General features: G+C 39.9%; 1 protein-coding gene across 4 annotated transcripts in view; it reads right to left on the bottom strand.

Moving 5' to 3' along the window:
- The window catches only part of SPATA5 (spermatogenesis associated 5), a 306,473-nt gene that overhangs the window by 143,107 nt on the left and 136,150 nt on the right, over positions 1-27,216 (bottom strand). Inside the window, exon 15 of one of the 4 annotated variants that reach the window (XR_008445214.1) lies at positions 11,788-11,877. The exons of the other annotated variants lie outside the window; for them this stretch is intronic. The gene's annotated coding sequence lies outside the window, so the exon portion shown is untranslated. The remainder of the gene's footprint in view (positions 1-11,787; positions 11,878-27,216) is intronic. 4 annotated transcript variants of the gene reach the window in all.

Below are 27,216 nucleotides of genomic sequence, written 5' to 3'. Positions count from 1 at the left end.
GAGGTTTTCCACCAACAACCTGTAGTTGTCTGCCTTGTTATTTCCGAGAAAATTTATTGCCACTAACTGGAAGGCTTTCCATGCCGTCTTTTCCTTGCCACGCAGTGCATGGTCAAATGCATCATCTCGAAGAAGTTCACAAATCTGAGGACCAACAAAGACACCTTCCTTTATCTTAGCTTCACTTAACCTTGGAAATTTTCCACGGAGGTACTTGAAAGCTGCTTGTGTTTTGTTAATGGTCTTGACAAAGTTCTTCATCAGACCCAGCTTGGTGTGTAAGGGTGGTAACAAAATCTTCCTTGATTCAACAAGTGGTGGATGCTGAAGACTTTTCCTCCCAGGCTCCAATGACTGTCGGGGTGGCCAATCTTTCTTGATGTAGTGGGAATCTCTTGCACGACTATCCCATTCGCAGAGAAAACAGCGATACTTTGTGTATCCAGTCTGCAGACCAAGCAAGAGAGCAACAACCTTCAAATCGCCACAAAGCTGCCACTGATGTTGCTCATAGTTTATGCACCTCAAAAGTTGTTTCATGTTGTCATAGGTTTCCTTCATATGGACTGCATGACCAACTGGAATTGATGGCAAAACATTGCCATTATGCAGTAAAACAGCTTTAAGACTCGTCTTCGATGAATCAATGAACAGTCTCCACTCATCTGGATCGTGAACAATGTTGAGGGCTGCCATCACACCATCGATCTGGTTGCAGGCTACAAGATCACCTTCCATGAAGAAGAATGGACAAGATCCTTTTGACGGTCACAGAACATGGAAACCCTAACATCACCTGCCAGGAGATTCCACTGCTGTTGTCTGGAGCCCAACAACTCTGCCTTACTCTTGGGTAGTTCCAAATCCCTGACAAGGTCATTCAGTTCACCTTGTGTTATGAGGTGTGGTTCAGAGGAGGAGGAGGAGAGAAAATGTGGGTCCTGTGACATTGATGGTTCAGGACCAGAAGTTTCATCCTCTTCCTCATCTGACTCAAGTGAGAATGATTCTGGTGCATCAGGAACCGGCAGTCCTTCTCCGTGGGGTACTGGGCGTATAGCTGATGGAATGTTTGGATAATGCACAGTCCACTTTTTCTTCTTTGACACACCTTTCCCAACTGGAGGCACCATGCAGAAGTAACAATTGCTGGTATGATCTGTTGGCTCTCTCCAAATCATTGGCACTGCAAAAGGCATAGATTTCCTTTTCCTGTTCAACCACTGGCGAAGATTTGTTGCACAAGTGTTGCAGCAAATGTGTGGGGCCCACCTCTTGTCCTGATCTCCAATTTTGCAGCCAAAATAAAGGTGATAGGCTTTCTTAACCATAGTGGTTATACTGCGCTTTTGTGATGCAAAAGTCACTTCACCACAAACAACTTCTGCTATCTGCACTGTTCACACAAGTACGAGGCATCTCTGCTCACTTTGGCTAAACAGAAATGTGTCCCTTTGCAAAAATCAAACACTGACAAAGAAGAGCACAACACTGTATGATTTCTAGAGCTGATATAGGGCAATTTGTTCAGCAGAGTGATGTAAGCTTCGTTATGATTGCATCATCCATGACTTCTAGGAATAACATGATGCAATTCATATCATGGATGACGCAATACCACCTTCAGATTGTATCATTCATTGTTTTGCCTAAAAAGCAAGTACTGTCCAAACCCAGTCATAGATTTATTCACAGATCCAGTCAAAGATGTATTTTAGTCATTTCTGGTTTAAATTGAGATCCCTTCCCTTTAAAACTCACTTATCCTCCGCCATCCCCAAGTCAAGGGTCGTATATACTGACCCAATAGCATATCTTGAAAACTAAAGCCAATCAACAATTTTAAGCATCATTTTCGTTCTCAGTGACCCAGAATTAGTAAAGTTTGACTACATTTATTTCAGAAGCATTTTGGCTGTAGAGCAGTGTTATCATTAGGCCTTAGCACAGTGGGTCCGTGATCTGATTGGCTTCTCAGTGCTACTGCAATATCGTGTTCAATATAAATATGTTAATAACCTACTGCTGCATCTGGTATAAGGAGGAGAATTTCTAGACTTGGAATTTTGAGCCTTACTCAGTGGATTCTGGCTTTGGATCTCAAATATTCATAAAATCTGGAACCTGTAGATTCCATGTCACTCTGCTTGTGACATTCTTCTGAAGACATAACTAGCTATGTTTACTTTCTGTGATGTGTATATGGTATCATTTGGTGACCCCTTTCTGACAGACCAAGTTGTGCAATATGTCTATACTCTCCCCTCGACTTCTTTAATTTATGTATTTAAAACAGGGATGGGGAATAACTGAGAAAGGAATTTGGTTTGGTTCCTGAACAAGAACACACCACACTAGCGGCTGAGTTCAACCCCCAGTACGCCATAGTGGCTCATACATGTGCACACAATTGCCCTCTACTGGATGGAATGTGCCAAATTTGCTCAAATACTTATAAGCAGGGCATCAGAATCTTGAAGTCTAATCTGACCCTGACGTACAAAATCCTTATCTTCGACCTGAAGCTTCCTCTGTAGTTTATAAAGGGATTCAGCCCACAGCTGCCTCTCTGCTGCAAAGAGCCAGGAGGAGCCACTACCATAGAGGGAGGAGCCGAGACTGGAACTCACTCCTGATTGGGTCCAGGCTCCTCAGTCATCTCCTCCACTTTCCTAGCATTGGCCTTTTGTACAGCCTCTGCCTCAACGGCACAGAACACAGTCTCCTTTCCAGCTTCTCCCACCCCATCTCTGATGAGTCCCCAACAGCAGTCCCCACCTCCTCCTCCCCCTTGATCCTGCTACCAGGATCAGAGGAGACTTCTTTTCATCTTCCTCCTCTCTGCTGTCGCCACTGCCCAAGGCACCATGGGATCAGGTGAAGGGAGAGGCTGCTTCTAAACTGACCCCCTCTCCGGGGGAAGGTTAAGAAAAGTGGGACAAATCCCCAAAAGGGAGGAAGAGGGGAAAACAAAGACAAAGGATAAATACTCAAAGTGTTGTTAAGAGAGGAGGATTCCCAAAGTGGAGGTAGGGAAATTTCCCAGAAAGGTGTATGTAGACAGGGCAGGGCAGGAAGGACAGCATGTGGGGGACAAGAGTGGGTACATTAACGGACAGTAAGTGAGAGGTTTCATTGATGCATTTACTTTGTTAGTAAAGCTTTGGTCTTTAAATGCCACACAACTTTGCCAGCTAAAAAGGCTCATTCTGTAATCGGACAAGACTGTAATATTTGCCTCCTTCCGGTGAGCTTTTCACTCCCAGCCCATGGACTCTGACCAGATGGGTAACTCAGCCCTCATCATGAAATGAGTATGACACCCAAGATTATATGTTCACACTGCTGAACTAATGGAGCTTCTTTTTAAATTCAACCCTTTTCTCGGTTACTAAAATAAGATCGCTGTGTCCTTCACACTGTCATGGAAAGGAACTAATTCAAACTATTAAAACTGTTGCTCAAACTGTTTCTCTCTCTATGTATATTAAACAGGCTCTCATGTAGCTGGATTTTCTCTTTGTTTGTTAATTCAGGTCTTAATCTCCAGTATCACTAAAGGAAATAACTCACTTTTACAATTATGGGGAAGCCCCATTAAAACTCTGGAATACTTATTTAATTCAAAAGTACATCAGATTATTGGTAGGAAAAGAGAGGCAATTAGTGTCTGCAGCTTTGTTTAGGGTTGTGGATGCCAAAGAATATAGTCAAAGGGTACATGTAATCAGTACCTGCAGAGTATAATTAAGAAGAAAGGACAACACTCCACACACGGTATGTATGACAAATATAAACAACTTCAGAAGTCTTTTTTTAATGGTAAAACTCCTTGCAAAAAATTAATCTCCTAAATATAACTGAATTTGTCATATAAACATTGAGAATACTGCCATGATGGTCAACATTCTGACTTCACTTGTCACTTAAAAAAATAAAAATAAAAAGACAAAATATTAGTAGGCCCAAACAAAACTCATTTAAGAACAAGAGATATTTAAAAATTAAACAAAAAACATGACAGCCATTGTTAATATTAGCTCTATAATAGCATCATTTAGTCAACAGTAGAAGCACAAATTAACAGGCAAATCTTACCTCAAAGCAATACTGACATGATTTGACCTTATTTATGGCAAGTGAACAATCAAGAATGCAAACATGTTATTCTAGGTTTAAATTATTTTAGACAAAGGGAAGAAGAAATATTTCCCAAATGGAGAAGGGCAGCATTATTAAGATATTTTCAGAAGTGCTCAGCATTGATCTAATTGGGCTTGGCCTAACTGTTGACTTCAGTAGAAACAGTTACATCAATGCTGACTGCTTCTGGAATTTTACTTTATTCGTAAAATTCCAAAACAGTCCTACAGGCAATGAAACAATCACAAAATTAAAAAGAATAAAAGCTGTTGATAATTTCTCTTTAAGTCAGTACATTACAATGGCTACATCAAGGAATAGGTCTTTACTGGGAACAGAAGTGGAGAAAGAGGATTATGAAGAATCTAATAAAATAAAATATTCCCTAATGATCATATTTCTCATACTATAACGCTCTAAGTGTTCTTCACTTCTCAGCAAACTCCATCCTCCCAGCAGACTCACCACCACCTAAGGTTTAATGCTCTTGCCTACCAGAGAAGGTGATCATAACAAATACGCAGCCAGCTGGTTATTTAGGATCCAATTTGCCTCCAATTGGAGTCAATGGGAGGCTTGCCCCTTACTTCAGTGGGCTTTGAATCAGACCCTTACTGCAATATCTTGAGGTGGATAAGGGTTTTCAAATTTTCCTGTAGTATCAATCATATGTAAATAGAGAGATCATCTCAGACTTCTCTCCTTGTATTCATGATACAAGGATCATCTTTTTACATTTATGATCATATAACACCCCTGTAACAACTACAGTAACTGCTTAAGTGAAAAAGTGATAGTAGGAAAGTATATGCATACTTCTGATGCCTTTGGTTTGATAATTATTTTGCCCTTGTAAACCAAAAGTTTATCACACTATGTTTTGGCTTTTCATTTTTGGACTTGTCTACATGAGCAAATTTACTGGCATATTTATATCGGTATAATTGCACTGTTAGAGCTATACCAGTATAACTCTTCATGTGGACGCTCTTATTCCAGAATAAGAGTGTCCAAACAGGAAGTTTTACCACTATAGTTATAGCAGTATAATTATACCAGTAAATTTCTCTGTGTAGACCAATCCTTTATTTCCTCTATCCACTTGTCCTGTTTCTGTTAGCTGGCAACAAGAGAAGAGTCAGCAACATAAGACCAACCAGCTTTCATAGATCCCCAGTGAACTGTGGATCATAGCTTAAGAACTTTTAGACAACTGAACGGCTGTCCTTTCTCATGGGATAATTACACATGATACGACAAGATCACATTTTCTGGAGCAAATTTTGCCATTAGTTACAACTGTGCAGACCCATTAAAGCCAGCAAGGTAGCATGGTTAAAACAAAGAACAGAAGTTGGCCTTTTGTATTGTAGAAATACCAATAAGTGCCTCCAGCATGGTAAATTTTAGTTGGCACTGAAAGTCTATTTAAAAACCAGAAAACATTTTACTTGATGAACTCCACAACACACTGTGGAAGTAACTTCCAAAAGGTAGTTAAGGTGTCTATAGCTTTTAATCTATCGTTTAACAAAACATTCATACTTGGAACTTGCAGGGAAGCAACTACTGTTTTAATCCACTGAAAGAGAGATGAACTTTGATTCTCCCAAGAGCAGACAAGATATGGATTCTTTCTCATCACTGCAACATTAATGCTGTAGTTGTCACATCCATCAGATTCTAACTGAAACATCTGTCAAGAAGCACGACATTTACTAACACAGAACAGGATCTGCTTAGCTGGGCCTTAAGCTAATGGAAGTATTGGATTGTAAACAGGCAATGCTCTAGGAAAGAAAATGTCAAAAGAGCTGAATTTAAGCAATGACATATAAGGAAAAATGAAAACCCAGTCACCTGCAACAGGTAGAATAAAGCAGAGGCACAATATCCTTCACTCAACAATTTACTTAGGAAACTGCACACCAGTATTTATTGGAGATATATGATGTAGTAGGTATAAAGAAAGGGTAAAAAAAAACATTCTGCAACATAAAACAAATCGTGGTCATATTCACCCTTTGACAGAATTAGTTTACTCCCTCAATGCTACATCTGTGTATAAATGGAATTATAAAAGCACCCATTGGAGGGTATACTGTATAGGTTGTATGCTGTCATGTCCCTGTCTTGAATTGTTCCTAATTTAAAAAGGAGAGACCCACATTATACAGCTCTAGTACTAAAGTTATGTGAAAGCACTATTCAATTTCCTACCCACTAACCATGAATTTTGGAAAGTATTTCAGTTAGCCAGAGATGTATATGCAATGAGATGCACATGGGCCTATATTCCACCGTCATCTATGTATCACCCCCATTGTACACTCAAATATGTGCTTAAGTGACACTGAACCACAAAAAATAATTTAAAGTTATTAACACAATTCAGCAAATGAGCCATGCTACAGAGAAATAACCCCCCAGTCAGACTGACTGAGACCCTGTGGGTTATTTCTCTGTAGCATGGCTCATTTGCTGCTTTGAACTAGAGTAAATGTTGGAGTCTTTGTAACTTGAAGTCTTTAAATCAAGATTTGAGGACTTCAGTTACTCAGCAAGAGGTTATATGCCTATTGGAGGAGTGGGTGGGTGGATGAGGATCTATGGCCTACAATGTGCATGAGGTCAGACTAGAGGATCATGATGGTCCTTTCTGGCCTTTAAGTTTACTTATATATGCAAACTCAAAATCATTCCTGATGTGAAGTTACGCCCGCACATTAAGTTCATGCCCAAGTCTCATCCTTCTTATGTCATATCCCAAAATTTAAAGTGAGTACAAAACAATTACTCTGCAGACCACAATATCACTTCCTGAGAGTAGCAGGAAAAACAAGTAGCATATGAACTTCAAGTAACTTAACACAACCCACCCAAGTAACCAATCCTTCCACTCCAGTGAATATGTGGATGGGTAGGGTTCATGGTAGGTGTTAACAGAAGATAAAATGAATCCCTGCATCCCCTCAACACTCCTTTAAAGAAGAGGCAACAGTCCAGCCCTGCTACTTAAAGTGACCAGTCAGACAACCAAATACAAAGGCATGACATGATTCAATTGCGAGGATCCCGGTAATCCTCATCAGGTAGCCCCAGCAAGAGCACCTTGGTCCCCCCGTCTGGAATTAGGGTGATTTCAGCTAGGGTAGTTTAGGATAGTACTGTAGCAACACTTTTTGCAATTTATTAATAAGGAAAAATGTGAAACCTATTCACAGAAGTGGAAAACATTGACTGAAATATCATCAATTAATTTGCTCCAAAGTGATGATAGCACATGCGCAAAAAAAGAGGAAACATGAATGGGTACATATGCTCAAACATCTTTACGGACAAAACTGACAAAAACAATTCCATCATCCAGTTGTGGGAAAAACAAGTAGTTATGCAAATGAGAACTATAACCTCAACATTTTACTGTTTCAAATATTAAATCCAGGTCCTTTTGGTCATCTCTAATGAAAATTCTGGAATGGATGAAAAGTTAGATCTTATGGCACTTCTCTAAAACACCAGTGCCCAAATTTCCTAACTTTGCTGTCTACGGGTAGGCACTTAAACTCAAGTGTAGGCATCTAAATAAAAACATTACTGTATTTAATGCCCTAATTAAATCATCAGTAGATTTGTAAGTATAGAGATATACTGAAATAAACAGTTCAACACGCCTGCTTCATATCTACCTTTACAAAGGCAGAGAATACTTGCTTATGAACACAGCATTCAAGTTGTATAAAGAGAGACTGAACTGGTAAAAACGTAATATTTATTATTTGTAGTATGGTCACATCTAGAAACCCCAAGTGAGATCTTGGACTCCCCCCACCCCCCCAGCTTTTTTAACATTTCTCACTAATTGGAAAACTGACATTGAAAAGCACTAATACATAAAATATAATCAGAGAGACAAAGCACACAGTGTTGGCATGAGGCAGGGCAAAAGCATCATATCTAGCTAATTAGGCTAAATCTGCCCTCAGATGCATGCATGCCTCTCCTATTCAAATCAACAGGCACTAATGTGTCAGAATTTGGCACAATACATTTATAGCAGTCACCTTTGCAAACTTGCCAATTATTTTAGACAATTAAATTACATTACCAAAGTAGTCCCCATTTCCTACAGTCGTTACAAGGAAGTATGTGGAATACTGCAAATACTGACAAAACTTTATCTATCCATCTATAAAGACAAAAGAGGCAAGCTTTTATGTTTACCACTATAAATACTGAATGCACACCAAATCTGATTTTTAAAAGCATCATAAACAAAATAATTTATTTATTGCAAGTTTGATTTTGTCATAAGTTTTTGACTGTGATTTAGACATTGTACGGTAGATGGAGAATTGTCTTTTTCACTCTACACCAATGTTAATCCAATAGGACAGAAGGTAATGACAGCTGCAATCATGTTTCGCAGAAACCAATTTTTAAAAAATATAATTTCAACAGATAATATCAATATTTTTCTTTAAGCATTTTTTCCAATTATCTACTTAAATTTTCACTGTTGTGCAAAATTGTGTGTTGTAAGCGTCCCCCCGACCCCCATTTTTAATCGATTTAAATGTTCACAGCTGTGGGAAATCATGGGAGCGGGTCTGACAATAGAGGGGTCAGACAATTTTTGAATCTCAACGTCTATTGTCATTAAATAAGTTAAAACTTTATAACCATTAAAACACAAATTATCAATATCACATGTCAAAATAAAGTAAATATCCTTAAATCAAACTCTACGACCTTCATAAGCAGCTTTTTTCTTAATTTACCTATCTGTAAATGTAAATAATTATTGATAGAAATTTTATTTGTGTTTCTGGGTGTATGGTGAAAATGACATTTACTAACATTTATTAATAAAAATCTAATCCTTTGAAATCTAACTTCAATATAGTGTATGTATGCTACTATACATTTTTCTTACTTTTTCCTCAATCCAATTTAAATTACTATGTATTCCATGAGATAAATAAAAAGGTCTATCGTCTTCCCTTAATAAACACATTGTCTCATTAACACGTGCATTAAATAAAAACAGACTTCTGTGCGTCTTTACAATTTGTATTTTTGGGAAACACTTGCCAAATTAAACAATGTAACTTTACTATTTGGTTGTGTATGGGTTGTGTACAAGGGAGTGTATGGAAAGCTGTAGATGGGTACAAAATGGTTTCTGCAAATAGTTCTACCAGGAAGGATAAGAAAACGGATAAAAGAAATATCTAATCCCGTGGGTCTTCTTCCAATTTACAGCAGCCTCGGATTTTAGTTTTAATAAATGTCATTAGCATAGCCTCTTGATGCATACATGCTCCAAGATAAAATGGACAATTAAGCCTTCTATATTAATCAGAGTAATGCTGCAGAGCCACTTCTACCATCACATGCTCTTTCTTGTTTTCTTTTATTGTTGTTTTTAATTCACTGCATCTGGAAGGAGGGAGTGGAAAGGAAGGGCAGAGGGCTGGCAGCATTACTCTGGTTACCAAAGAAACCAGTTACTCACTTTAGAAAAGGATCTGGAACACATCAAGAGACACAGCTGATGACATGTATTAAAAACCAATGATTTGGAGACAACCAGTAATTGGCTTTACACTAGTTGCCAAAACAGTATCACTAGTGAGAGGTGAGGAAGCTTGAGGAGGTTCTATTTAAGAGGAGAAACTGAGTAGATCATGGGAGGGGAGTCACAAAGAGTGGAAGTTAAGAGGAAAGGGACCAAACCTCACTGAGAAAGCTGCAGAAAAACAAAGAGAATAATCTGACACACACAAGAGCAAATGTCAACTGAAAATAAAAAACTTGAGGAGAGGAAAGGACAGAAAAAACACTAGGGGGAAAAAAGCAACTGGAAAAGAAAAACATTGCGGGGACAGAGGAGTTCAGAAAAAAAAAAAGAGAGACAGAAAAAAACCTATAAGAATCTTAAGTTGTTGGTCTACACTAAAATGAAAAGTCATTCCTCCTCCTCCTCCCTGAACTGCTTCCTAGCATGCACAAGCATGATGTTTTACAAAACAGTTTGTCCTGAGACTATTTACTCTCCCAACATCTGTGTGTTTTTACGTCCAACAGGAATAGAGAAGTTGCTTCTATGATCCTGAATTATTGTGTGTTCAGGGTAAAAACGTTTATAGTTTTTGAATTTACGATTTATCTTAGTTTACTGATAAAAATATCAAAGAATGTTTTTAGTTTAGTATTTCACTCCAAATTAATCTATTAATAATCACTTATAAAAATTAAGGTACGGACTGATTAAAAAGGAAGGAGCTGAGGACTGATCCCTCAGGACGGCAAATAAAAAGGAGACGATGAGGAGTCAATGAAGATGACACTAAAAAAAAATCAGTGAAGTAGGACAAGAACAAGGAGAGTATAGAAATAGATAAAATGATAAAAAGTGATCAACTGCATCTGAAGGCAGCAAAGAGTTCAAAGAATAGTAAGAGCAGAGCAATTTCCCTCTCACTTAGCTAGAAAATTATCAGGTTATCTGGGCAAGTGCAGTTTCATTGGAATGGAAAAGAAGGAAGTATCAGAGAAAAAGTTGGAGAACAACAAATAAGGTAGTGAGAGTAGGCAGCTTGATGCAGGATTTGGAGACAAAGGGGAAGGCCAGTTGGGCACTGGTTTTATAGGCAGAAGAAATAAAGAAAACATTTTTCAGGACAAACACACAACAGTGCAGTTGTAATCAGTCAGAAAGGAGCCAACATTAAAGACGAGGTAGTGAATGAATGGAAGAGCTAAGAGGGACAAGGTCCTGGGTCAAGGGATTATAAGCAAACAAAATGGAGATATCAGAGATTGGGATGAAAAAAGAAAGGGTGAAACTGGGGTGGAAGAAAGGGAGAATGGTGTGGAATGATAAGAGATGAGGAAAAAGCTTGCTGGACATTGTCCATTTTATTATTGTTTTTTTAAATGGCAATATACTCAGCACAGTAAGAGGCAGAGAAAAGAATCTGAAAAGAGTGCTTGAGAAGAAATGACAGTACAAGAACTGATCAAGGTGGAAAATACAGTCATGTAGAATAGAAGCAGGAAGAATTAAGAAATGAGAGCATGGACAGAAAGTGGAAGATGTTCTTCAAATGATGCTCAGTTTCACAAAAAGAGGACGAGAAGTCGCTAGTGTGTGTGGGGGGGGCACTAAGATTAGTGACAAAGGGGAAGACAGTGCAGAAGTAAAGAGTAGAGAAAAAAGATTTTTTTAATTAAAGGACATACAGTCAACATGAAGAAAGGTGAAGCTGAAAGCAACAGAGAACTTTAAGAGTTAAATAGACTGGCAATGCCAAAAGGAATGAGTGACAAGACATGAGGGTGTTAGCAGAGATGGAAAAGAGGGAGAGAGAGAGAAAGACTTGAAAGAAAAAACAGTGTTTGGTACAGACTAGCTCAAAAGAGTGAAATGGTGAATGTGGAGATTTAATCCAAAGACAGAGATCAAACAAGGTGTTAAAAAGAACGACTCACAAGACAGAGGAATTTTGAATTTGAAAACAGAACAATTGCATTGTGTGGTTGCAGAACAGCCTCAGGTAGCTTAAGCATAATGTATAAGCTGACCTGTCTTTCAAAGCTACAGTGACTGTAATCCAATATTTTTGGTAAAATACCTACTGTTATATCACCACCATAAATGTGACCATTCTTCTTGTTTCTCAAATAATGCTTGTCATTCTCAGCAAGAAGTCCAGTTTACTGACATAGCTTATTGGAAAGAAAATAACCCTTAGTATTTGAATGCATGAGAAAAGATAGAGACTAACACAATTATTGAAATATAAATTCAACACAAAGTATTGGCTAAATTCCAGCATAACAGTATATGTTCAAATTCATCTCCCACTCTTTGAGATTGCAAATGAGTAGCTGGGGGTAGACTTTGAAGACAGTAGGGTTGTCCAGGAAGAAATCTGGTCTACAGAATCCACATTATCATGATGCCACACAGATGGAGTTTCAGATCCCAAGCTAAATTTGCAGGGCTGACAGTTTAAAAAATGATAAAGCATTTTTTTCACTTGTGAACTAAACATACTTGATATGAAGTTTTTGAGAGGCAAATACAAGACAAACTAGAACTTCCACTGCCCTTAGTGCAGTTATAAGAACTGCTGAAACCATCCAGAGTCAAGTGTAAGATACATCATCTATAGAGGAGAAATATATCAGTTATAAATCTGTGACTACCAGTTGATTCTCCTCTCCTAGTTACTATTTATATTTTATAATAATTTAACCGGAGACTGGTAACTGAAGCTGATTTTTAAGCAGTTCTTCAGCAATAAATATCAATGATTTATTATCAAAACTAATTTTAATAACAATAGTTCTAACACCTTTAGCACCACTAAATGATTTGTGAACTACAGAAGAAAAAAAAAACACTGTACAAGACAATGCTTTTCTTAAGAAAGTTCCCGACAGTATTCCAAAATGTACTGAACATGGTTCTACTCCACATTTCTTAGACTGCCACCTCTGCCAAGCATTTAATTTTTGCTGGTCCTTTTCAAGTAAGTTTTACTGTAAACAAATTTCAAATGTTTTTGATGAACTAGATAAACAAATCAAACATTGGAGGAGGGGAGGAGAGTGCATTATTTCACAGAACAAAATGTTTCTTTTGCTGCAGAAACAGTAGTCTTAAGACTCACAGATTTCTAACCTAATTAGTACCAGACATATGTTTTAAGCTACTTCAGAAGTATTCTTTGGTGTTATAAATGTATTAAATGATTTATATTTAAGAAAACAAAAAGATAAAATCAAGTCACCAGGTAAGCATGAGGGTAGAAGGTAATACAGAGTGCTACAGGCAATGAAAAATAGGTTTACGAAAGAGTTACAATAAGAAGTTTGTAGTTAAGGTCTAACTAATTGTCTTATTTTCTTCTATGAACTTCACTGTGGCACCAAAAGCATGTGAATTACAACCTGCAACCATTTGAAAGTTTTAGATGGGCTTTCATCCTTGCAAGCTGTACTGCAGACACAAAGCCCTTGTGAGGATTTCATTTCACTATGAATTAGTGTCTAACATTGAGAACGCCTTTCATCATCGGCTTGTATTGCCTTCAGGTGTCTATAAATTCCTCTCAGTCTTTCCGTAGCACTTGTCTATCAGACCATGTCATCAGTTTTACTGCAGGCAAGAAACAGACACACCTCTTCCTGAGACACAGACAACATAACAATTACCACAGCCACTCTTGCATTATCATTTCATATCAGCTCATCACTAACTGATAATCACTGCAGGATTGCAACAGAAAACATATTTCAATTTCCTGGATCTCTTTACCTTGTTTTATGGATGCTGCAAACTGTGTGTTCTAGAAGGGTCTCTTACAACAGCAGTAAGTGTACCAGTCACTCTCGTGTCACCTACTAGAGCTTATTCAAGTCATAAGCACATCTTGCTAACATACAGTAGTGTTCTTCTCTGGGAAAGTGGAAGAGGTTTTTATGACTTTCTTAGCCAGTAAGGGGGATATAAACAGATATTTCAAGTCTTTCTGGGAAAGACAGACAATACTGGCAACTACACCTCTACCTCGATATAACGCAACTCGATAGAACACGAATTCGGATATAATGCGGTAAAGCAGTGCTCGGGGGGGGGGGGGGGGGGAAGGGAAGGGGCAGAAGGGGGCCTGCGCACTCAGGTGGATCAAAGCAAGTACGATATAATGCGGTTTCACCTATAACGCGGTAAGATTTTTTGGCTCCCGAGGACAGCGTTATATTGAGGTAGAGGCGTACTTCAATCTCTGTGACTCTTAGGTGCTGCTGCAATACAAATAACTAATAAATAATAACAGACCCCAGTTAAAATATTTCATTAATAAAATCTTTGTTAGAGTATAAAAATGAAGATCAGAGTTGTTTCTACCACTCCAGTAACAATACACAGAATTCCTGTCATTTATATATAAAAAACAAATTATTTTGTAAAAGAAAACGGCATACTGAAATACTTTTTCCCCCCTTTGAATGTCCAACATTTTAAAAAAACATGTGACCACACTTGTCCTTCTGGGGACAGGACAACTCAAGAGATTGGTAATAGGATATGGAGCCCTTAACCTCTAGGGTCACTGATCTAAATTTGCCCAAGGTCAGTAGAAATCAAATGCCATTATCATCTGATGGCTGTTCAGTTAAAAGTGATGGTGCTTGGTTCCCTTACTAGTGGGCAGGAATTCACACCATCACTAAAAACTATTACTTATAAGTGATACAATTGTGAGCTGCCTCACAAGAGATGCAGGACTTACACAGGACAGTTTTTTCTGTATAACCTAAAAGCATACATGTAAACCAATATAGCTATACCAATATAACCCCCCAACAGGGACATTCTTAATCTAATATAAGTGTAGCTTCTCCAGGTTCGCTTATGTTGCTCAGAAGGGAGTTTAAGCAAAACCAAAAAAAGTTATTTTTATATTGGAATGAGAGTCCATACAGGGGGTTATTACCAATAAACTTTCCCAGGTAGATAAAACCTCAGCCATATGGTCAGCTACTGAAAGTAATCGCTTCCCGTCTAGGTTGAGGAACATAAGCAGGGCAGTGTTAGGAAGCCTTTTCTCAATACACAGAACTAAAGTTCTCAGTGTTGTCATCTTACATCTTAAAGAACTTAAAACTAGATTGACAAGATTTTTTTTTCATGTGACAATGACAACCACTATGTGTAATAACTATATATTCCTGAATGTCCTCAGGAAAATGACACAATTACTACAAGATGCAAAGTATCAATGCCACCAGCAACTATAGTTCTAACAAAAATCTTATAACAACTTATTACATGTGATATTGTATTAACATAACAACAACAAGATACAGCTAATTCACATTGCCAGATTCCTTTTTTACTACATTAAGTAGAGGCCTTACTATAAATGTTCCAGAAGCCTAGCTTTGTCATTGTTTTTAATTATGATAATGTATCCAATGCACAGATGAGTGCCCTATTGCTTTTTCAACTTCGGAAGTTGGCACCCTAACAACTGTTCCAATCTTTCCACCTTCCCACCCCAAACTGTATGAACCCATTCAGCCTTCAAAACTGTTAAATCCTACCCAAATGTGTACTTTGCTTCTTTGTCAGCCCTTTGATTTTGTTTCATAGGAAGGAAGGGATGATAAACAAATTACAGCACAAAATATGTGAGCTCTGGCAGGCAGTTACAAAGCTATTGACAAAAAAACCAGTCTATTCACAGCAAGCGTCCTACTTTTACAATCTCTCTCTCTGATCAGGATGCAGGGGAGAACTAATTCAATAGTTCCTGATGGAAAAATATCTTGTGGGCGTGTTTGATTTCCAGAGACAATGGTTTGTCAAGTGGTGTTTCTCTCTAAAACACACCCTGAATGAGTTGTACTGGAAAAATGTAGTAATATTGCAGTTACACAAGTGCAACTTAAAAAAAATTCTGTGAAGTCTGGGACTGTGCTAACTTCTATGAAATTAGTGTGGGCTGCTCTAAACAGAACAGTACATGGTGTGGGTTAGGTAAGGAGTAACAAGAAAAGCCACCCACGCATTGAGAATGGAATTTGGTAACCAATTCAAATAGAATTTGGTTTGATGCAAGGCTTTAAGTAGGGGTCTGAAGTAGCGGATACTGGTCGTGTTGTGACTATGTAGGGAACACATCAGTATTTGTGAATTCAGAGTAGTTCACACCCTACCGGAGATTTAGAACTGAAGTGAAGAGGGTTTACATTCTTCAATACCCTTCCCAGTAACACTCTGTTGCAACTACCTGTTGTTGCCTTCCATCCCAATATGTGCTACTATATCCAACAACTATAGAGAAACGGGACATTAGCCTAATATTTCTGCTAAAACTGACAGCAGTGAATTAGTTAATGTTGACATTTGACTCTCCATTGTTAGGTTTCAGGGTTAACACTCAATTGACAATGAGCAGTTTAAACCTCTAATATCTATTTTTTGAGCCTGTCTGTTGATTCAGGAAGATATCATTGCACTGGTTTACATTCAGTTCTCATTCTGAAGACAGATATAACACCTAGAGTTTGTATCAGAGGGGTAGCCGTGTTAGTCTGAATCTGTAAAAAGCAACAGAGGGTCCTGTGGCACCTTTGAGACTAACAGAAGTATTGGGAGCATAAGCTTTCGTGGGTATTATGCTCCTAATACTTCTGTTAGTCTCAAAGGTGCCACAGGACCCTCTGTTACCTAGAGTTTTAGTATTCTAAAAATTAAATCTTAAACCCTAGGGTACAATTACATTATATATGGGGTCCTGGACTTTCATTTTTAGGCAATTTTTTGTACTTGGACAAACATGTTCTGGACGCACAGTAATCCTTAACAACTAGCAAAGAACATGTCAGCATGCTTGCACTAGAGCAGTGGTTCCCAAACTTTAACAACCTGTGAACCCCTTTCACTAAAATGTCAAGTCTCATGAACCCCCTCCTACAAATGAATATTTCCAGGGATTTTCTCCTTTACCTGAGCATAAATTATAAAAGCAGTGATCTTGGAAATATAAAATTTGTTTTTATGGCATGCTTATTACATACTATTTATTATTAATTATTAGTTATCATTACAGTATTTTTATTACATTATGAAAACGGCAACACTCTTCCAAGATCTCACTTTCATAGCTTGTATCACTTTGAATAAGCCTGTTATAAGACAAGACTTCTATGTTTCATCAAGGAGTATCAGATTTGAAACAGCATGAAGGCATTTAAGAAGCTAACTCAAAGAGTTCCTCCTACACAAGCATTCAGGTCTTGAGCAGTCCAGGCAAACAATGCACATTACAACAAAGCTTAAAATTGTTCATAATTTTAAAAACAATACTAGCTGCCTATTTAATTTTAAAAATAGCAAAAAATATCCACCTCCCTTTCCATTTCTTATAAGGAGTCTTGAAGTTTAAATCTCCTCAGTGTGATAGCTATGTTTGCTTTGATCTGCTTAGCTCTTGGAAGTCCAGGGGCTCTGGGCTGCTGGGCCAGGATCCCTAGGGACGGCTCTGACTGCCATTAGAGAATTTTTTCCCCGAGAACCCCCTGTAACATTTTGCGAATCCCAGTTTGGGAACCACTGCACTAGAGATTAATTTTGTCCCACTGCATATCCAAGCAGAGATATCAAACCTGGAAGGAACCACCCTTGCCTTAAATATTAACGGCTTGATACACCTGCTAAGGATAAGGGTAATAAAATCTAATGCTAAAGGGTGTAAAGTGATCAGTCAGATATCAGAAAGGATTTCCTTCCTATGTGTAGCATTGTACAGTTAGTCAGGTGTTATGAAGGGTGTGGCTGAGATCAACAGGACTGGATGACCATAGCTCAGAACATGAAACACAATGACAGTAAAAGACGTTAGGGGGAATAACTGCAATATTTGCAGTTGCTGTCTACCATATTGGTTTTCTTTTAATGTTTAATTTTTACACACATTATAATCAAGCTGTAATTTCCACAATGTAAATAACGGTTAGGAAAACCGACCAAATACAGACTGTTCTATGTATCAAGTAAGGATATGCTTCCCTGTCTGTGATGAATAGATACCTTAAACAGTTAGACCTACAGTCTCATAGCTTTGCTGGTTTAATAGAATAGCTAGCCAAAACCAGGCCTAATCCATCTGAAAAATGGTCTGGAACCCATTGGTTACACTTAGTTTTATAAAATACCTGTCAAATCCAAAGAATGGCAAGGCATTATATACTAATGTCACCATCTACTACCCCTGGTACTGTGTAAAGATAGCAGCTGTTAAGCACTCAGCAGTAGCTTGCACACAGCCTTGTTTGATTTATTGAGTCTATTTTACTGAAAGAGGGGAAGCTGGCGAGAATGCTGGGCTTCTCCCCTCTCTTACCAGGGGAGCTTTAACTTCCACCTGGATCAAGTACAGACAGACAGGTTTTTGGTTTAACAAACATCTCATCCAGATTTCTCACCTTTCCACAATTTCCCAGCTCTTCAAATCAGAGTCAATACTCGGAAAGGCGCCTAAGTTCAACTGCCACAAACAGCCACAAACTTCTGGCCTGCTAGTGCTACCGACTGAGTTATAAATGAGCAATTGACTATCCTGTTTTCTCTTTATTTTCCTCAGGCTTTACCAAAAAGAACAAGAGATGGAGTTCAATCCTTTACAATGTAGAGGATGTAAAATGGGAAGCAAGCACTTATGAAGTTTGCATTTGAGAACAGAGATGTCAACATTTTTGTTAACTTCTGAGACCCTGCCATGCCACAGGGATGAAGAGAAGCCATTTATAATGATATGACATGAAATGTGCTTACATTAAAACTAAAAAGTTTTATATTAGGGTGGACTAAATGCACAACATATGAAAGGAAAAAATGCTCAAATTAGCTTTCTGCTTTTGTGCTCGTCATCAATGTATGACACTGTTATGAGTTCCTTAAGTGGGAAAAAAAGAATGTTACTTACCTCATAGTAATGGGAGGTTCTCTGAGATGTGTGGTCCCCATCTGTATTCCACTATGGGTATGCATGCGCTCCATGTGCCCAGAGAATTTTGTAAGTAGTGTCCATGGGTCCACACATGTGCCCTGGCTCACCTTATGCCTCCAACTGAGGAGATAAAGGGTGGGACGAACCAACCACCACTCCAGTTTCTACTCCATCGAGAATCAGAGAAGATCCAAAGCAGAGGAAAAGGAGGACTGGTAGTGAAATACAGATGGGGATCACACATCTCAAAGAACCTCCCATTACTACAAGGTAAATAACACTACTTGTTTGAGTGCTGGTCCCTATGTGTAGTCCACTGTGGGTGATTGACAAGTAGTACCCAAATAGGAGAAGGGTGCGAGGAAGCGCATATTTTGAAGTCCAGAGTCCTGGACATAGCTCAGTACCCAAACGAGGTATGGAGGGGGCAGTATTCCCGAGGTTGGGGAAACTAACTACAAAACACTAAAACTATCAGATAAAAACTTCTGGACCATGCAGCAGTGAAAAGGAAATGGAGACAGTCAGTCCTCCCTACCCTTTATCTCCTTGGTTGAGGCATGAGGTGAGCCAGGGCACATGTGCAGACCAATGGACACGGCTTTCAAAATTCTCTGGCTCGGGGCGCATGGAGCACATGAGTACCCACAGTGGAATACACACAGGGATCAGCACATGAAGAAGAACGTGCTGTTTTGAAGCAAATAGAAAAAGTTGGTATTGCAATCGGATTAACAGAGAGAAAATGTGATTGAGTGATTGAAGCAAGGTACTAGGAGTCAAGATCCCTAGGTTCTATTCCTGGAGCCTCTTAAATATGTTTTAAAAATGTGTATTATACCTACCTACCTTACTGGGAGATCATAGGATTTAATTTCTATTAGTAAAGCACTTTGGAATGCTCACGTGGAAAGCACAATACAAGCAAAGCAATATTGTTCTTAGTAGTATAGATAACTGTAATGTAAAACTAGTTGCAAAAACCTAAAGTGAATGCCAAGATGAATCACTTCACCCTACCGGATTATGACAATGGAGGTGCAGAGGCATGCCTTCACTTGGCCTCCTGTCTTCCAACTACTCAGCATTAAACACCAAAGAGGTGATAGGATACATACCATTTTAAACCATATTCCTTGGGACACCCTTTACTCTCCTCCACCTATAATGAATGCCCTATGTTGACACTGGAAGGAGGACTACCCCAAAGAGGCCTGGGATGGTCAGGGGATTCACTGAGGCACTAAAGGGTCACATTCTCAGGAGTGATCTTTGTCTGCTTAAATATAAAGCTGCACATCAGTGTGTCACTAATGACATCACTGAATGTTAGCCAGACCCACTCTCTCTCCCTGGCCTCTTATTTTGAAAAGCTGATACTCCTGGGGGAATTGTGCATCACTGCGTGTGTGCAGAATTCATGTCCCCTGCAGATTTGCTTCCCTGCAGAAAAATGACTTGTGATGGAGAAGCAAAGGAAAGCTGCAAGAGCGGTCATGCACCCCTCCCCAGCAGCACAGGTAGGTTGGTCCGGGACCCGGAGCAGCTGGTTGAGATGTAAATCACTGCCAGGCAGTCGTGCATGTGAGACACAGAGACACTCTGTCCCTCTCGCTCACTATTGCAGCATGCTCGGCATGGAGGGGCAGGGCTTCGGGGTGTTTCTGAGGAAGTAGGTGTGGGGCGGGGTCTGTCCCCATAGGCCCAGCAGAATATAGCAGCTTGCCTTCTTAGTGAATTGTTCCCATTGTCTTTGTGAATTCCCCCAGGAGTATAAAGCAGGGGTAAAAGTTTTAATGCTTCTTTATGTTGCCAGGGTGGTTTAAAGGACAGTATGGCCTTATAAATGCTTATGGTGCTTTGATGATTAAAACTAGTGTAAATTTTTGGACTGAAAACATCAAAATGTGCTCCATGAACTGCCGGGGAGCAGCCTGAGCAGCTCAGGCACCCTGGGCCAGTAGCACCAGCTACTTCTGGGGAAGTCTCAGGTCCCCCCCGTTCCCCAGCAGCAGGAGTTTGGGTGTGGGAGGGCTCAGGGCTGGGGATTAGAGTGTGGGGGCAATGCTTACCTGGTGTGGGGCTCCCCAGAAGGGATATAGGAACTCCACTCTCTCAGCTCCTAGCTCCATGTGCTGCCTCCGCCGACAAGCACCGCCCCTGCAGTTCCCATTGGCCGCGGTTCCCAGCCAATGGGAGCTGCAAAACTGCTGCTTGGGGGGGAGTGGAGCAGAGCAGAGGCAGCAGGTGGAGCTAGGAGCTGGGGATCACCACTTCCCTGGAGCTGGGTATGGAACCTACACAAGCCCCGCTAACCCTGTCCCCCGTAGCACCCGTGGTGCCCCCCAAGTACCCGTGGTACGCCCCTTCAAGTTTTAGTCAGAAGTATATAGTAAAAAAGTCATGGACAGGTCACGGGCCATGAATTTTTGTTTACCACCCATGACTTTTACTAAAAATACCCATGACTAAAATGTACCCTTACCTATGATGTAACCAAGAATATGGCTGCATATATTTATTGACTAATAACTAGAAATAAAGGGTCAAACCTAGTTACATTACTATTAGGAAAGGGGGCTTGGAGATTTCCTCCAATGCTCCCCATTCCCCTTCTTCATCCATTGTATTGTAGTTTAAATAAATGACCAAAATAATTGAAAACAGAGTGATGATATTGCGTTATTTTGACAAATAAAATATGCAGAATTTTAAAATAGTGTGTACAGAATTTTTTTGTGCAGAATTCCCCCAGGAGTAAGCTGATGAGGACTGTGGGTAAAAGCAATATTCCCTATAGCACGCCCTGTGCTTTACTTTCAAAATGATTTTTATATCAGCACTACCAAGGGATTTGGAGTTCAAGCCTCTCAGGATTGTGGAACAATTTCCAAAGGAAACATATGTGCTACCAGTGCCCTTGCTACATCTTCGTGGCGTTTTTGTTTCAACAACAATCTGGAAAAAACAAAGTACTTAACTTCCTTCTCAAATAAATTATCTGCTTTTAATCATGTCTAACATATAAAACAGACATTAGAAATGAGAGGCTGCCCCTTTATAATTATGAAGCTTGACAATTACCTGGTGGTTTAGAGCAGACCTGTTCTCAATGCATCTTCCTTTGTCTCTCCCTTGATAATGTAATCTAATCTCCTGGCCTTGCTTTCATCTGGCACCCAATGCTGAACTGTTGTTTATAAAACAACAATCTCATTTTAGGTAATGACAGAACAAAGGCAAGGAAGGGAGCTTCAGTAACACTACAGCATTTACCACTTCAAAAGTAATTACAAGTTGATATAATTTACATGGCCTGTGTTTTTAAAAAAGGAATTAGTATTTTTTTTCCTCAGTGGGAGACCTGATTGGAAATTACTCTTCTAGTGGACAGGATCACCTGTGTGTTTGTCCATCATGGAAGCTATTGTGAATACTGTCAACTGTGGAAGTCAAAACTAATAAGATTGTGCCCAAACACAAATACAAAATATACAACATTCTGAATTAATCTGCAGTACTTCAATCACGTCTCACAGGCTTTGTTATTTAAAGAGGCCATGGGGAAGTTGCTTGCTTCAAATTATTCAAGTATGTCAATGGGTTAGCAGTAATGTGTACCAATATTTTTGTTTTATATACGAGATACTTGCTTCTTTTAATGGCATTTTCAGAAATTATGGCAGAATGTATGAATTTTCAGGCTTCTGCTTAAACACCCATAAATTTACAAGGGAATTTTTTCAAAGTGTAGTGGTTTCTATTTTAGACATTCTGGGCCAGATTACCTGATCCACTAAAGCCACTTTATTGCCCCTGTGCAGCCCTAACTTTCACCAGGCCCAGGCATCCCTGAATCAGAAAGGCACAGCTGGCTCTCTACCAGGGCCGGCTCCAGCTTTTTTGCCACCCCAAGCAGTGGCGGGGGGGGGGAAGGGAAGGGAGAAAGCTGCGATTGGCGGCACTTTGGCAGCAGCTCTACCGCACCGTTTCATTCTTCGGCGGCAATTCAGTGGCCGGTCCTTCCATCCGAGAGGGACTGAGGGACCCGCCGCCGAATCGCCGAAGACCCGGACGTGCCGTCCCTTTCCATTGGCCGCCCCAAGCATCTGCTTCCTGCGCTGGTTCCTGGAGCCGGCCCTGTTTTCTCCAGCCCCTCCTTGGCACTATGTCCAAGTGCAGTTTGGATGTTGCTAGCAACCAGGGCCTCTTCTCTTTTTAGTCCCAAATTTAAATTACTAGGAACTGCATTTTATGCAAGCCACCCAGCCCCAGTAGACAGACTTGCGCTAGCAGGAATCGAGCTAAAAAAACAGCAGTGTGGACACTGCATCCAGTAATCTAAAAAAAAACCTAGCATTTTTTGATCGACCACATTTACATCAGATTATAATACAATTCTACCTAGAAATCTGTCTAACTGGGGAGAACATGGGGAGCTAACCTCCCACCCCAAAAAAAAAACCCACCAAAAAACCAAGAGGAGTTATAATATCTAATTAATCCTTTCACCTCAATATGATTTCAGAGGTTTCTCTGCTGAAGTTATTTGCAGACATTAACAGAGCTGCTGGGGCTCATGGGGATCAGGAAGCAAAGGTATTTACATAGAAGCTTTGCTAGCAGAACAGAGAACTTGTTCCAATTCTCCATCTAGCTGTAAGGCAAGCTAATATTAGAACACAAAGGAAAAGTACCACTCGCTTGCTCTTTAAGCATTTTATTGTAGGTATAGACTAGAACTCATAAAATGGAAATGTCTGTTCTGTTATCGTCCCACTTCCCTCAGCCGCATTTTTGAATTACATTGAAACAATGTATTTTGGTTAAATATTAGGTGCTTTAAAGTAAATTGTTAGTTTATCAAGCTCTTCCATTCCCCTTCTTCCTGTCCTTGAATCTCGTCTGCCAAGTGCATGTAGCCATTGGTTAGACCTTGAACCTCCAAACTTGCTTTTGCTCCCTGTTAGTGCACTAAAAATAGCCTAGCTGGCAGTTCAAGCAGGACTGTACTTAGGTGCCTAGCCAGTACCACTGCCCATGATGCCAGAGCCACATCGCTATTTTTAGTGCGCTAGCTCCAGCAGAGCTAGCATGTGTTTATCTACCCACAACAGGAAGCACCTCCAAACTGCTCTGTACACATATCCTTAATCATGGAGTTAAAGGACAGAGTCTCCAGCCCAGCTGGCTTTGATGTTTGAGGGTTGTCAATGATATTTCTGGATATGAGGAAAAGCTGTCACATCCTACTGCATTACCTCACACACGATGCTTTTGGCCCAGCACTTCACCACTGTTTACAGATCCAATGCATGTGCTTCTGCTATGCCCTCAACCCCCCATAGACCTTTGCCTCATAACACATCCTAGGAATACTAATTTCCTCTGCACAGCATTACTGCTGCTTGCCTCCCTCTAGCACTATGGAAACATACTTCTCTTCTTGGATCTGCAGATAAAAACAATTACTTTAAGAAAAGTGTGAACTGACCCTCATTCATTTCAATGGGGGCACTGACTCTGAAGCCTAATGATATAAATATCAGGATTGCTAAGTGTTCAAAAATCATGAGTTGAGCCATTAGGATGCACTCAATCAAATTTTAAGCTTTCTGCTACAGGCAGGAGGCCCAGAAACTTACTTTTAAAAAAATCTGAGGTTCTTAGTCACGGGACTTAAGGATGGGGCGCTTCAAGAAAAATTTAAGAGTTGGCAACACTGCCATTGTTCATAATTTCAGGCTTAGCCGAAACATCAAGCTACGTTTTATGTAAAAAAAATTGAGATTGTAAAGTAAGCTAAACTATTACCACTCCCATCCTACCTGACCCCAGTTTCATAATGAATATATAACCACATACATATTCATATACATATTCCACAGTTACTGTCAGAAGCCAGATCTGTTTGTTGAATTAGGCCCTAAATTTCCATACTCAAAGTCTACTTAAGTAATCAAAGGTTAAAAAATAATATACAAAATCATATTTACAGAATGTCCTTTTTTCATTTACAGTAAAATTTGTAAAAACTATGGCACTTGAAACAATATTAAAATAACTTATTACAATACAGAAATTCCATTTACTAAGCCATTTTAAAAATATGTAAGTACACACAGAGTAAGCTATAAAGAAATCAGCTTGTAATTTTAATGTAGATGTTTAACTTAAGAGTTTTTCCGATTCACAGACGTAATGCCTCTGGCAATCTTGCAAGAAAGAGCACTTCATTCTTTTCCCCACATTCTGAGAGGAAGTAGTTATGACAGAACAGGTGTGAAGCTCTGAGTCAATAAATACGCACGACTTCCCATGATATAGTTATCACTTAGAAGACCACTTATATTGTCTTCTACCATGAGGTTATGCTGCAGTTGAAAGAAGCCATGCCACATTCTATCAATCCAGCACTCTACACAGAAAAACTGTCTCTTTGGATTTGTTATATAAAGACAACACATACATACTGTCCTGCCACATGCCTTCCCCTTCAATCGTTCTTAGCTTTTGAAAACGAAAGCAGTAACCCTGAGATTTTACTAAAATACAGGATGAATAGAAACTAAGCAAAAAAAAGATTTCCTCATGTTATCAGTATGTTAACAGTTTTATTTCCTACCAATAATTTACTGAAGTGAATACACTGGATGGATTTAGTTTGCTTTTAATAATGCTGGTTTTCCCCATAAACAAACACAAAACTGCTATTGGTTCCTAGTGGTGTTTGCACCTGAGCTTTGTATCTTAGCAGTGAAAATCTCTGCCTGCATGTTAACATTGCTCTTGAAACAGACAATTCTGTAGTTGTGAAGTGCTTTTTTATACCAGTATAGATGCTATTAATATTGTTATGTATATGAAAGGCATTACTAACATGTTCTCTTCGGCAAAAATCCTTAAATGGATTTATTGAAAGCAAGAAATAAGTGCTAATGATTGGCTGCAACTCAGTCAGTGATGACCACCCGTACAAGAAAAAGTTTTCCACTAAATCTGTTCCATCAACTAAAATACTTCTGCATCTGTTTATCCCCTTGTATATTCATGTATCTAAAGTATACTGAAAAATTTTAAATCTACTTCTGGGCTTTGGCAGATGGGGGCACACGCTCACTTTTAGTTTTTGTTAGTGACAGAGACATATATGTGATAGCAGACATGGTGGTCAATGAAAAGACAGTAACTGCACAACGAAGCAAATAAAATAAAATAGAGAATGCCATGTTCAGTCCTGGCACACACAGGCAACTTCATTTAAATCAGTGGTGTTTCACCAGTGCTGAATTTAGCCCACTAATTACAGAACATCAGTACCATAGATAAACCAGAAATTCTTTGCAAGCTCTCCTCAGCTACAGAGTCAATGATGTTTAAAAAACAAACAAAAAAAATTTTTTTGACCAAAAGACCCTTTCCATAATTATGTAATAAAGGATCTGCTATAATAATCTCAGCAAATGTCATTTAGCCAGCAAACTGCTGCTACTTCCCACAAAGTATATCACTGCCATTAATTCTTGGTCTGCACACAGGTTAATCAGCCTGAAATACTTATTGGTTACCTACTAGTAATGATAACGGTTAGTAAATGAATCACCACTTCATTAAATAGCCATTATCCATGTCCATAGGAAAATAGTCACAATTAGGGTTGCCAACTGCTTTCTAATCGCACAAAACTGAACACCCTTCCTGTCCAGCCCCTTCTCCAAGGTCCCATCCCCGCTCACTCCATCCCTCCTCCTTCTGTCGCTCACTCTCCCCCACCCTCACTCACTTTCGCCAGGCTGGGGCAGCTCTAGCTGGAGGTGTGGGCTCTGGGGTGGGACCAGAAATGAGGGATTCAGGGTGCAGGACTCAGAAAGGAACTCATGGCTGGGACAGAGGGTTAGGGTGCAGGAGGGGATGAGGGCTTCAGCTGGGGGTGTGGGCTCTGGGATGGAGCCGGGGATGAGGGGCTTGGGGTGCAGGAGGGGGTTAGAGGCTGGAGACGAGGGGTTTGGAGTACAGGAGTAGGTGCAGGCTGCAGGAAGGAGTTTGAGTGCAAGAGTGGGCTCAAGGCTGGGGCAGGAGGTTGGAGTACAGGAGGGGTTGAGGGATGCGGGCTCCGGCTAGGCAGCACTTACCTCAGGCAGCCCCCGGAAGTGGCCAGCATGTCCATCTCCTAGGCGAAGGGGCAGCCAGGCAGCACTGCACACTGCCTGTGCCGCCCCCGCAGCTCCCATTGACAGTTCCTGGCCAATGGGAGCTGTAGAGCCAGCACTCAGTTTGAGGGCAGTGTGAGGAGTCCCCAGGGCCACCCTTGTGCCTAGGAGCCGGACATGCTGGCTGCTTCCGGGAGCAGCAGGGAGCCTGCCTTAGCCCCGCTGTGCCGTCGACTGGACTTTTAGTGGCCTGGTCAGCAGTGCTGACTGAAGTAGCCAGGGTTCCTTTTTGACCAAGCATTCCGATCGAAAACCGGACACCTGGCAACTCTAGTCACAATTTGGCCTTCAACTGTTATAGATCCTGCACTTGCAAAGAATTTACTATAAAA

The sequence above is a fragment of the Malaclemys terrapin genome, chromosome 5, assembly GCF_027887155.1.
Source record: "Malaclemys terrapin pileata isolate rMalTer1 chromosome 5, rMalTer1.hap1, whole genome shotgun sequence".
Taxonomy (NCBI): Eukaryota; Metazoa; Chordata; order Testudines; family Emydidae; genus Malaclemys; species Malaclemys terrapin.
This window is presented reverse-complemented; position numbering and strand designations above follow the sequence as displayed.